Source organism: Phlebotomus papatasi, chromosome 1 (genome assembly GCF_024763615.1).
Source record: "Phlebotomus papatasi isolate M1 chromosome 1, Ppap_2.1, whole genome shotgun sequence".
In the NCBI taxonomy this organism is placed as follows: Eukaryota; Metazoa; Arthropoda; class Insecta; order Diptera; family Psychodidae; genus Phlebotomus; species Phlebotomus papatasi.
In genome coordinates this window covers 75,503,887-75,515,751 of record NC_077222.1, presented here as the reverse complement: position 1 = coordinate 75,515,751, position 11,865 = coordinate 75,503,887, and the positions used below count along the sequence as shown (strand labels likewise).

At 32.9% G+C, this 11,865-nt stretch overlaps 1 protein-coding gene across 1 annotated transcript in view; it reads left to right on the top strand.

Moving 5' to 3' along the window:
* The first annotated feature begins 464 nt into the window (after positions 1-464).
* LOC129803148 (ankyrin repeat domain-containing protein 50) overlaps positions 465-11,865 on the top strand; it is a 40,079-nt gene continuing 28,678 nt past the window's right edge. The window contains exon 1 of the mRNA XM_055849509.1: positions 465-711. The gene's annotated coding sequence lies outside the window, so the exon portion shown is untranslated. The remainder of the gene's footprint in view (positions 712-11,865) is intronic.

The window sequence follows — 11,865 nt, the reverse complement described above, 5'->3', positions numbered from 1 at the left end:
ATATTCCACTAGTTTATTTGAATGAAAATGGAAAACTTACCATGAAAATTAGTGGAAAACACGGAGCAACACAGAATGCACCTTTTCAACTCGAAATGTCAAGAGCAACTAACGCCTCTCGTGGTTTTCACACGCACTTCGCATTTCTTGTCAACAGTTCATCGAGAAACCCGTAAAAGTACAGTAAAATTAAATCGAAAAATCGGTGTAATACCGACAAAATTTTCGATGAGGATCGATGAGTTGATGGGTTCTTTCAGATAAATACTATTTCAATTTCAATCAATTTTAAGGAACGGCTGGAACAGAATCAAGAGATAACCATTACTCAATAACGCGGGAATTTTTCAACACTTCCCGCTTGCTACGCCATCTATAAACAACCACTAATCCAACGTAAGACATTTGAAGAGTTTCACCGCATGAGAAAACGAATGTCAAATAGCACATTTGAAATGTTTATCAGTGCGAGATAAAATGTCAGAAAATAATTGTTCCGCATCCGTCGTTCGGCAGTTTTGAGGTGATTTTCCACGAGAAAAACTGTCCGTGATTGCGTGAAAAGTATCTAAAAGGATTGTTTTGATGTTCACCCACAAAGTTCATCATGTGAAACGTGCAAAAAGTGTGCGATTGTGTGGAAATTGTGCATAAATCAAAACTTGTGTTTTCGATCGAATCATCCATACTCTTCCCACATCCAGGAATACTGTAAGTAAAAACGAGATGAACTGCGTATGCATTGTAAGGGACGTCAATCAGTCGTTCAAAAAGGGAAAATTTCTTGCTGATTTTTCACCACCATTCCACAATATTATTGGCTAAATTTCCCAGAAAAGGTCTCTTGGTCCCAATGACTGGGGATGGGATTGTAAAATAATCCACACAAGGAACTTTTCATGGGAAGAAAAAGCCAGAAAAAAAGGTCAGAGGGTACAGAGTGCGTCGCGAAAATAATGGGGGACGTCGTGTGTGACAGAAGAGGAGCTCAAGCGGCCATTTATTGACTCCGGGAGGCATCCCAAAGACACCCAGTTGATGGAGACACCCGGAAAATTCCGCACTGGGTGGGAAAACCTTGACTTTTTGGTGAAAACCAAAAAAAAAAAGATTTGAGGGTGGTGGGTTCACCCCTAAGGGTGTACTTGTTTGAAAGGGGAAAACGGCGCCTCCCGACCACTCACTCCCGTCCCGATGCCAAATGTCTGAAGGCTGCCTCAATGAAAATACCACACGGGAAATCGATAAAAAAAACTCACCCTCAGACGCTTCCCATTCACACACGAAAGCACTTTTACGTCTCTCCCCCTGAGAGTGGGTCGAGTTTCATTGATTTCGCGGGTGTGGGAGTCATTGTGCCATGCTTCCTCGCCAAGCAGGACTTCCGGGATGTCAGGGAGACAATTCTGACTCACTTTAGATAACACGGCTTTTTTATTTCTACTCATGCTCCTCTTATTAGAGGATCTTCCCAGCTGAAATTGAAGCTTTTAAAGTACTTCACAGCTATAGCTTTTTAATTAAACTAAACCCATAGAAAAGCTTCAAAAACGAAAAGAAATTGAACTTTCCCAAAGTTTGATGCCTTTAAAGTTATAGCTAAGTTTAATTAATGTATTTTTTATCACTCATGAAAATTATGAATCTTTTTAAAAATATATTTTGATTATTTTCTTCTTGTAATGCCTAATGTCCAACGCACAATAACTTTTGTTTATAAACGTATTTTCAAAATTTTCTACTAGAGAGAGCGAGATCACTAAATTTAGATCTCACTCTCTCATTAGAATGTCCTAAACATCACTCTTAGAAAAAAATAGTTCGTACAAGCTCATATGCAGTTATTAGAACTATAAAATATAGTAAATATAGACCCAACTATATATTTAGTTTGGGTAACTAAATGAAATAGTTGACCACAGTTAGTTAAAGTATCCTTTTCATTTAGTTATCACAACTAAATCAAAATAGTAATGGGTACTATAACATATTAGTTCCAATTACTAAATAAATGGGGTTGATACCCATCTTATTGGCTGTAATAACTATATCATATTAGTTGTGGTTACTATATAGCATTCATTGTGATGCATATTTCTTATTAGTTGCTTAAAATTCGAAAGAGCTTCAACGCATTACTAAAATAAAAACCACTCTTTACTATTGGAAAAGTAGTCATAACTTTATGAAAATATAGGCCCATCTATTTACATTGGTTGTGAGAACTAAAAGGAATTAGTGACCAATATTAGTTGGGATAATGATTTCATTTAATTAACACAAGCAAATATAATTGTATGAAAGCATTATGAAATAAATGCCGCAACTTATCCACGTAAATATTGTCTTATATTCTCACTACTAATAAATTTATTATGAGTATAATGTTTTAAGAATATAAGAACTATTTTAAATAGATTTGATAATAATCGCCCGAACAACTAATTTTCATTAGTAATCACGTCTAAACTTTTCTGAGAGTGTGAAACACGCTAGACATAATGCCCAACGCACAATAACTTGTTTGTAAACATGTTTTCAAAATTTCCTATTTGAATGAGGGAAATGACTAGATCTAGATTTCATTCACTCTCACAGAATTGTCAAAAACATGTTTACAAAACAAAAATAATTGGCGCTAGGCATGTCTTGATGGAACATACCAAAATAATATTGCAAGTCTAAATAAGGGGGCTAATGCGACACATAACCTCTTTACCTCAATCCTATGTTCACCTCCAAGTGGGCTAGATGCCTGATAGGCCCTGGTACAATCAGGTGACTCATAGAAGATTGGGTAATCAACCCCAATGTAAGATTGGATAATCAAGACTTTCAAGGGAAAATGGGGAATAGAAGGCATCATTAGTCTACCGGTGCCAGACTTTCAACTTTCTTGAACTGTACTATCTTCGGTGACTGATTCAGTATCCGCCCAGGAATGATGGGTTATAGATGTATCAGACGAATAAAGGATTAGGATTAACAAGTTCAACTGTTAACTGAGTCAAAATTACTATTTCTAAAAAACTATTCCTCTTATTTATCATCAGTGCTTTCTATTGACAATCATAACCCCTACGTCCTATCCTGTTTCATCAAAGACCGATTGGTCTCATCTCAAAGTATCGTCTCTTTCTAAAAACTTTCCAAGCTAAGTCGTCCCCATTTATACTGGCTTTAACAAAATTTAAAAAAAAAACAACAAAACAATAATAAAAACAAAATAAAAAATAAAAAAATCAAATTATTCTGATTTCTAAAATCTTCCGAAAATCTAGAACAGTGAGACTTAATTATTATCTAACAGATTGTTTTCCATATAAGAAAACTAATAAATATTATTATTATTATATTATGCCCAGCGCACAATAACTTTTATTTGTAAACATGTTTTCGGGGCTTCCTGTGAGAGGAATTGAGATCTAGATCTAGTCATCTCGCTCACTCTTATAATAAACTTTGAAAATATATTTACAAACAAAAATTATTGTGCGCTGTGCATTATATGCCCAATGCACAATAAATGTTGTTTATAAACATGTTTTCAAAATGCCCTATGGGAGTGAATGAAATATAGATCTAGTCATCTCGCTCACTCTCATAGGAAATTGTGAAAACATGTTTAGAAACAAAAGTTATCGCGCCGTATGCATTATGTCCAGCTCACAATAACTTTTTTTTGTAAACATGTTTTCAAAATTTCCTATAAGAGTGAAAGAGATTTAAATCTAGTCATCTCACTCATTTTCATAGGGGATTTTAAAAACATGTTTACATAACAAAATTTATTGTGCGTTGGTCAATTAGTATCTAGGGTCGAAAGAACACCTATTCGACAGGGAATACCTATTGGCAGTTTCCTCATAATATTAAAATTACTTAATATATCTAATAAAATGCAAGTTAATATTAACATTTTTTGTTTAATTTTCCCTTTTCTAAAAAGGTAGATGTTTAAATTTCATATCTCAAATAGAACAAAATAAGGTGCCAATAAGGTCATGATATGATTTCTTGAAGTGCCGATAGATGTTCCTTCGGCCCTAAAAGACTTAAATCAGCTTTTCTCGGTTTGAGATTTTTTGAAACAAAAGACAAAACTTAACATCTTCTAAAATCAAAGAGTAACTATGAATACACGTTTAGGATATGTTTTTGAAGTTCAGATCTCAAAGATCTTAAAGATCCTTTTTATTATGAAGCCTCGAATACAAATTTAAAAATTGAACATAACCAGGGGAGTTTGTGTTATATGAAGTGTCATTTCAGTAGTTTTAAATTTTGTAAAGGGGAATTTTATTTTTTGCGCTAAATATTTAGCCATATTCTATAGAATCTAAAGAGTTTATAAACTCTTTTTAACCTCAGAATTGACAATTATATGGACTTCAGTCCGAAAGTTTAGCCATATGGCTTAACTCTTTCGCGTCCATAGGGTAATGTCATGACTCGGGGAAAAAAGTTTTTTTTTGGGTATTTACATTAATTGAAATCTATCTGTTCGTGCACGACATCATAATAGAAGGATGTAAGATTCTTGGCTCATTTTCTCAAGACTCCAGTTAGATTTCAATTAATGTAAATAGCCAAAAAGAAACTTTTTTCCCCGGGTCATATATGACCCTATGGACGCGAAAGAGTTAATTTTTATAATTTCTTATCAGTAAAAATTCTTTGGAAAATTATGAGTAAGGCTGGATGTTAAGGGCAAATGATCCATTAGACTCTAAAAAAAAACAGTGAAATTGCTTGTTATTTAGAATTTGAAAATCGTCAGCAACGGGGCTAAACCTCTAGTCTGAAGACCGCTTTATATCCGATGTTTCTTACAATTAAGGTTATTCCATAGATCTGGAAATTTCTAAAAGAAACCGTTGACAATCCGTAATTAATCAGGGCAAAAAAAAAAGTTAAATTTGGTCAGTAAAAGATAAATTTAACAGGACCAACCACTAGAATTATTCTAAAGATAAATCTGTAACCAAATGTTTGATAAGTTTTCAAGAAATTCCACTGGAATTTTGCTCCAATTTGGCTTGAGCTTCTGAAGGTTAAAAAAAATTGTACTAAAAAATCATGAGTTCGAGCTTACTGCGAAGCGTACTTGCTGCTGCTGTGAAAGAATGTTTTAGTATGTTAGATAAGAAATAGTTTTTTTTTTTTTTTTGAAACTTTCTGCTGCAGATTATTATTTAGATATTTTAAAAAGACCTTTCATTATTCATCGTTATTCCTATAATTGTTTCAAATGAAATCACTGTTCTCCAGGCTAATTCATGCTTAGCCCTGGGTACTTATCATTTTCCTAAGCGTGTCTGATGGCTATTTTCAGCCGGGGGAGGATTATGGCAAGATTGTGGCAAAGAAATGAGTCAATTTCTCCGGAATTGTCACTTAAGTAGCTTTTTATCGCGTTCACTTCCCACCATGCTCCCGTCCGATGGGTTTTACAGTCATGAAAGTGACCACAATTGCTTCAATCGCTGGCCGATGCGATGGAACATTACAAGAAAGAATTTCTCCCAGAGCGTGACGAAAGAAATGGGGAGGAATAGATGTTAAAATTGGACGATGAAAAGAATATTTAATTAGCGGGAAATTGAAGAGTCGTTTGCCTTATAATTTGATTGGGCATTATGCTAGGGGACACTAATTTTTTGTATCCGCTTCATTTTATTGGATTTTTGATTGCCAATTCATTAATTTGCTTTGGCATTTTATCTGCTTCAAGGAGTGCTCAAGTGATTGTTTTTATCTCAGCCTGAATTTCTCACAGTCAATCGCTAAATGAAGCAGCAATGATAAGCTTTGCTAAATAAAAGGCAACAGAAAATTGAAATTAGCGTCTAATATGTTGGTTAAATGGTTGCACGATAGAGAAAGAAATTTCTGAAGTGGTAAAATGCTTCCGAAGTTTTTTTTTTGTATTTTGTCGGAGTGATTCGTATAGATGAATCACTCGACAATTTTGGAAGAATCTGTAGAGATTATTAAGATGATTAAACACTTTCATAAAAATGCTTAGAGAGTATTAGAGAAGTTTAAGCCAAGAGGCTTTTGTGGATTGCCTAAAAAAATGAACAGAAAAAAAATTGATTAAAACTTTATTCAATGAACCAATTTTCTTTTCTAACCACAAAAGTTATTAATTTTTGATAGAAGATCGCAAAATTTCTGACCATTCAGTAAAATAAAAATTGAAACAGCAAATAGAATAAGTTGGGTGCTCCTGGAATTAAGTTATGGTCCAATGATTTTGACTTGAGATGCGAAAGAAGTCGTGAGTGAGTGAATTTAATCTTAGAGCATATCATGCTAATAGTATTTAATTTCCCAAGATTATGGCGTGAATGTTTTTTTTTCAACACGAAACATATTTTTTTTAATTAAAATCAAATGAAAAGGGGTAGGAGAGGGAAGTGTGAAATGGATGGGATGATAGTATAGCAAAAGCACAAGGTGAATTCCTCCAGAGTGTCTGAAAGTTTTTCTGAGTGTCTACACGGAATCTTTGATGGTGGAGTGTGTGATGGAAAAAAAACAATCAAAATTACATTCAGCTTAAAGTATAAATGATTTTTTAATCCGCTGAAGAGTTTACACAACGGAAGGAGAGAGAGATGGAGAGATTCATCAACAATTCACGGTGTCAATATTTGGATGATGCCACTCATGAATCAACAATAGCATGAGTCAATTTGAAAAATTTCTTGACTCTCCTCCGATTGTTGACAAGTGATTTTGAGATGTTCAATAAAAGTCTGAGTGTATGTTGTTTTATATCACCGGAGAATTCTGTGTCAGTGGAGAAAGGAAGCATCTCCAGAAGAAAATTCAATTGGCACAAAATAAATAAACTGACTTTTGTGCATTGCATGCAATGTTTTTGCGGGAAAAAGGCGGAAGAAGGCAGGGAGTGAATGCAGTAAACAAAAGACTTTGTGAGATTAAAATACCAAGGGAAGAAGTACAGTGAAATGGGAAGAAAATACACTAAGAGAGTGTACAATGTGATAAAACATGTTGGAAGAATTTTCAAGTGCTTGGCAAAATAGGAGAGGAAAACGGAAGAATTGTGGATAAACATTTTGGTTGCAAGTTGGTCAACAATGTATCCCTCTTTTTTTTTCTGACCCAAAAACTCGTCAAAGCGTCTCTGTTCCAGCAATAAAGTAGATGCAATTGCACGGGTATGTAACCAAAAAAAAACTACAAGGAATGCTCAAGTGTTTTCTTATACTCGTTGAATCAATAAATCGATCTTGTAAGATGTATAATTAATTTTTCACGTTATTCTCAGACTGAATTCTAAACTTTATTATTGGTTCATTCTCACAGAAATGGGAATGAGTGGGTGTAAGATTCCAGAGAAATTTTCATCTTGTCTCGAGACTCAACCGATACTCTCTAATCACTTGAGATAACTGTGAACGATTTATCAGCTTTCAGTTCAGACCACGTAATCATGTAAAAGTTCTCTCACAGACAGTAGCTATACATGCATACAAAATAAAAGAAAAAAAATACTACATACCCTAAAATCTCTTCTGAACTCTGTGACCAGAGACAAATTGTTGAGGGCGACCAAATTATCTGGAAACTTTGAATAATTTATTTGTCTTCTCATGGCACTTAAGTGTATTACAGTAATTTCATAGTTCATTAAATTTTCTCTTCGTTCCATTCAGGTGACATAAAATTATTATTTTTACATAACATTTTATTGTCTCTTAAAAATTTTATTAATAAGTTTGTTTAAACGTAACATCCTGTTTTGTCATTATAGGTTATTGATTAATTTATTGATGCAAGAATTTTTCCAAAAGTGTTTTGAATTTACGAAAGAGAAAGCCACAACATTGCCAAATTTGACCTTTCTAATAAAATTTACTATTTTTCGTTATTATGGGAAAAATGGAGATTAGCCAACGCCTACACTCCCTGAAGTAGGGGATAGCGAAGCAGTTATAGCAATACATATTTTACTATTCTGAAATTTTAGTTTTGCAACACTGTACGAGTTATGTTCAAAAAGTCAGATGAATTCTTATTTTTCTCGAAAAATATTTATTCATTAAAATCTATTTTGTATCCTTTAAAGTTTAAAGTAATCTTCCTCAGATTTAATACTCATATGCTTGAGCTTTTTTTAAATCCTCGAAGTCCCTTTGATATGCGCTTTTTGATACGTCTTCGAGCTCTTCCGGCGATGAGCTCTGTGTCTCCTTAATCCTGTCGAACGCTATCTTTTCATGGGGCTTTTTATATCTTTTGATAGAAAAAAGTCCCTGGGGGATCAATTCTAAATAAAAAACAAAGATAACTGAAGAAGCTTTCCGAAGAAGAATTGCATGGTATGAACAGGCTCATATGACAATAAGCTCAGAAACTTCTTTAGTGGTGATTCGACAATTTTCTGTAAAAACAATCTTTACTTCAGCATTTTCATTGGTTTTTGACGTCTAGGGCGAACATAATCATTAGCATATTCTAGGCCTTCTGTGAAGAGCCTGTACCACTTTAAAAAAATCTTTTTCTTTTAAATAGACTCCCTAAATACAATTGTCAACATCACAACCAACGCACAATAACTCTTGTTTGTAAACATGTTTTCAAAATTTCCCATGAGAATGAGTGAGCTGACTAGATCTAGATCTCACTCACTTTCATTGAATTGTCAAAAACATGTTTACTAAACAAAAGTTATTTTGCGTTGGGCATTAGAGTGCGTTAATTTTAAACACACCTCGTAAATGAGAAAAATATTACAAGAAGATTTTTTGACACACTTTTATTCAATAACCTTTTCTATAAAATTCAAGGCGCTTCATTTTATCAAAATTTTGGACGTTTTTTAGGAATCTATGTTAGATTTGTGTACTCGACACCTAATGCCCTAAACAGATTTACGGCTTAACCCGAGAGATGGCTTAGTGGGTAACTGCTGGGAATCATAATTTTGATTGTAAATACCGTAAATACTTTGAACCGTCTGTCGGCTTAAGCCGTTGGTTTGTCCATTCCATTGTTTGTTCTGAACATTTTTTTAGGTAATGATTCTAAAGAACTCAAATTTTAAAATAATGTAAAGGTACCAGCGACCAAATTTAAAATTTAAGAAAATTTAGACATTTGACATTTACAATCCAGTTTAATTATTGTGAAGTTTGTTACATTTACCTCAAAGATTTATTGAAATTTGACACTTGAAAATAATCGGAGAATTTGAATCACATTAAAAATTTTACCATTAAAGATATATTTCAGAATTGAGAGGATTTATCTAATAAAATGTTACCTCGAAATTTTTCTGGATGATTTAGATTTTGTAATTTTTGCAAGAAACTTTTAACATAAAAAAATCTTAATGGAGTTTGAAATTTCCATTTCATTCCAGTTCAAAGGTTTAAGGAAATTTGACACTTTAAATTTAAAGATCTTTGATACAGTTTAATGATATTAATTAAATTTTTTGGAAAATAGTAGCCTTGAAACTGTGAATTCGAAATAAGTCAGCTAGCTATGAAAATGAGAAAAAAGTGTTTTTTTTTAATGAAAAGCTCATTTCATACAAGATTGTGAATAATATTTCTCAAGAAGAAAAACCTTATGGACCAAATCATTTCCAATCCTTTCGTTCATCTTAGGGGGAAGTGGGGCACCTTTGAATATGGGCTTTGAAATTAGGATTTTTCACTTCTTTTTTTAATAAAATTGACCCTTATTATGATATAATTTAGCTGCATAAACAGATTGAGAAGCTAAATTACATTGTAATATGGCTCAATTCCATTTAAAAATTGGAGAAAAATCTCAATTTCAAAGGTGTCCCACATTCAAAGGTGCCGCTCTTCCCCCTGCCGGGTGCTCTGAACCGGATTTTTTTGCAATCACTAACATTATCTTGGATTTCTCTGCAGGTATATAATTCATAACAATCTTTATTGGAGAATACAAATCAGTCTTTAACTCTTTCGCGTCTTTAGGGTAATGTCATGACTCGGGGAAAAAAGTTTTTTTGGGTATTTACATTAATTGAAATCTATCTGTTCGTGCACGACATCATAATAGAAGGATGTAAGATTCTTGGCTCATTTTCTCAAGACTCCAGTTAGATTTCAATTAATGTAAATAGCCAAAAAGAAACTTTTTTCCCCGGGTCATATATGACCCTAAAGACGCGAAAGAGTTAAAGGCTCTTTTAAAGGTTTATCTCAGAATTGAAGGGCTTGTTTGCCAAATATGATTTTGTAAAATTTCACTCCAAAACTTTTTCTTATTAGAAAATCCCATTATATCACTCTGAAGAAATAGTTTTACTAGTTTTACATAATTCATGTATTCTACAAAATTGGAACAGATTTTTTTTCTTTTTTTACTTACTAGAACAAAACAGTAACAATAAAAAAGCACAAAGGATTGTGATGAGTTGTGAAACTCTTCAGAATCTCTAAAATATCTCAATTTTGTATACTTCTTTAGTTCATGTTATAAATGGTCTAGACACGAATAAATTTATGTGAATTCATCTAAAAGATAAATAGTTCTCTGAATACAATGTAAAAATTAATTATAGCAGACAATTGTTTGCAGTAAAATTTCTAATTTAATTTACGCATTTTTCACTTGTATCATATAATATTTTTTCAAGTCTTTAAGGATGATACCTTTGAAAAGCTTTTCCGAGATTCTTTGTTATTAGATCTTCAGTCTGGAGGTTTAACACTATATCTAAATTTTTCTAATTACACTGGGACCTCGATAGAGTCAATTTATTATTTCCCAGGCCATGAATGACTATCGGATTCGTTGAGTCTATTGGAAAATTATTACACGGTTGATATACGAATTTTACCATGTACTTACATAAATGTTTTTTCTTGTGTTAAAAACGTTACATTGATACACAAAAAGACTGCTTTTAATTTCGAAAAAAAACATTATAAAATCATATCCTATTGTTAGTTCAATAATAAAAGAAAAGTTGACTCTATCGAAATCAATTTGTGTCCAAGTCGATACTATCGGAGTCCGCAAAGAAACAAAATTGTTGTTGAGTGAGTTGACTATTGGAGATTGACTCTATCGGGGATTGACTCTATCGAAGTCCCACTGTACCAATTAATGAGTTATTAAAATGATTTTAGTGAATTTAGGCCTTGTTTTTAAACCTTAGGGGAAACTGTGGCAAAAAGTCACATATCAAAAAATTCAAAATTCAATATCTTCCAAGGTAAAAAAGATAGCGGCTCATTTTTTTCTATAGATAGCCTCCATAGACCTTCTTCAATATCGTAAGTTTCTTAGAATTCGAACAAGGAATTTTGAAAATAAAAAATATCGAAATTTTTAGCCCTATTTTGGAAATATTTTCCTTGCAGAAGATAACAATTATTAACTACTTATTTTCCAAAATTGATGCACTGGTGAATATTTTCTAAATAATTTGGATTTTTTTTAATACGAATCCGCTATCTATTTTAGAATTTCACAAAAGTTTTTTTCTCCAGAAATCCTTTTATTAAAAATGGCCACTTGGGGTAAAAAGTAACAAAAGGTATAGAGCAAAAAGTAACAAAAAAGCGAAGCAATTTCTGATGTCTCACGGCGAAAAGAAACGTCATTATCATGTCTCGCCGCTTGTTGTTTGCATTGGTCAAATTGTGTGTGTTTTTTTTTCTAAAATAGCTTCAAAAGCGCTTTTCTTGTTTTCTCACTTTTCTCGCAGAGAAAACGGTGTTTTACAAAGGTGTAGATGAATAAATTTTCTATGAAAATATGTCCTCCCCGTAATGAAGCCCGTAATGAAGCGAATCAAAATATGATAAAACCGAATGTCTGGTACTATTTGCCCCAGCATTT